The following is a 2,071-nucleotide window of genomic DNA, read 5'->3' on the forward strand; positions in this document are numbered from 1 at the left end:
GCAGAAACCCTTGGTACAGGGACCCTCTATCCGCAACCCGAGGACGCGTTCGGTGGCTTTGTCATAGGCCCTTCGGTTTAATTCTAGAGGAATCAAAACCAACCGAATATATATATATACATACGGTGTGCCCAGTCCTATAGGAAAAGTGGTGAAGGAATTGTAGTCTTTGCTACGTCCCCTAGATGGCGCTCGTGTGAGTTCATTATTGGAAATGAACTTTAGCAGACGATAGAAGTTCTATCGTCTGCTCACGTTTGCTCAAGTTCACTGTAGCTGCAAGAATTATATTTTTTTTGCGTGATGAACTTGGATTCACAATGGATTTTCATCGATAACACAAACTAAAAATGCAACCAAATCGATCATCGATCAAATGCAATCGAATGTTAAAGTCTGTTGGAATCGTTCTATGATAGAACGAACAATGTAATGTTAAAGTCTGTTGCAATCGTTCTGTGATAGATTGATTGCAACAGACTGAAACACTTGATTACATTTGATCGATGATAGATTTTATTTAGCTCAATTTTTGGTTTGTTTTATTGGTTATTATTATTCATGTATTTATTTCAGAAAGAGAAGTCAACATGACATACAAATTAGAGTGAGAATGGAGGGGAGGTCGTTGCTGTAGAGAATAGTTCTTGCTATGTCCCCTAAGTGGCGCTGATCTTGTATTTTGCCACAATCCATAAGTACCCCCCTCTAAATACATGGGAGTGGCAAAGATATTATAAACGTAGATGCGGTGCGGGCTTAGTTGCCCGCCATAAATATAGACGGCGCGTCCGGCGAAAAAAGTCACTTTCCCTCTACACACCGCTACCCGTAGATAGCAACAACGATGTCCCATCGATATATTTTGCCAACAGCCACTTGGAGCGCTGTAAACAACTCTCAGTAGGCCCCTCCGGGTGAACTAATGGTTACTTAGCTCGGACAAGAACCATTTGGATTGAAAGTAAATTGCCAATTAAAACATTTTTACATTTATAAATTTGCAAAACCTGGTTATTTTAGAAAATACCACAAATATAAGTCGGTGAGTAATTTATTTTACGGTTTCATATATTTTCCACTAATTCTGAAATTATTAATTATAATTTTCATTCTATGTATTGTCTATATATAGTTCTTTAATATTATTTAGTTTTTATTTTTATTTTTTTTTGTCTGCAATTTCTACGGATTTTTTAGACTATTCGTCTAATTAAGTTCTCGTATGTATTTTCCAATTTCTTAAATATTATATATTCTAACATTTTTATAAAAATATAATTATAATTCCAAGTGATAGCAAAATTGTTCTTTCGGTTTTTCCAAGCCAGATTACGTTTCGCATTGGCAAACAAAATTAGGCGAAAAGAATTTCACAAATTGAAAAATAACCAAATAATAAAATTCCCGAAATTATAAAAGTCCCTAAATATAAAAGTTGAATTGGAAAATTCACGAAAAATAAAATAAATAAAATTCCGGACAATAAGACATTACCGAATTTTAAAAATCCCCTAAGAAAATGGCTGAATTATAAAATAACCGAACTAAAAAATTCCTGAATTTAAACAATTAAAAAAATTGTTTATTAAATATTATTTATTTCTTGAAAATACAATAATCGAATATATATTTCTGGATGAAAAAATTTGTTTGAAAATGTACATAGTATTTCAAAAAATATAAAAAAGTTCTGAAAAATCGAATTTGTTATTAATAAAAAAAAATAATAAAAATAAATGTTGATACAAATCGTTATTGAATTGAATTCTGCAAAGTTTGTTCAAAAATGTTATTATGTAGGTACAAAGAAAATTTAGGCAGAACATTTTTTTCTTTCAAAGCGCACGTGTTTTTTAATGTATTTCTTGATACAATTTTTATAAAATTATTATTCAGGTGCCGGAGATTTCATTTTTTGGGATTTTTCATTCATCCCTTTCGGAATTTTTTTCAGTAGTCCCATATTTTCATAAAATATAATTTCAAAATAAAAAGTCAACATTTCAAAATCATCAAAAGTATCTATTCTCTTTTAAATTATTTCAAATCTTTTAAAATTATTTAAAAT

Source organism: Belonocnema kinseyi, chromosome 9 (genome assembly GCF_010883055.1).
Source record: "Belonocnema kinseyi isolate 2016_QV_RU_SX_M_011 chromosome 9, B_treatae_v1, whole genome shotgun sequence".
In the NCBI taxonomy this organism is placed as follows: domain Eukaryota; kingdom Metazoa; phylum Arthropoda; class Insecta; order Hymenoptera; family Cynipidae; genus Belonocnema; species Belonocnema kinseyi.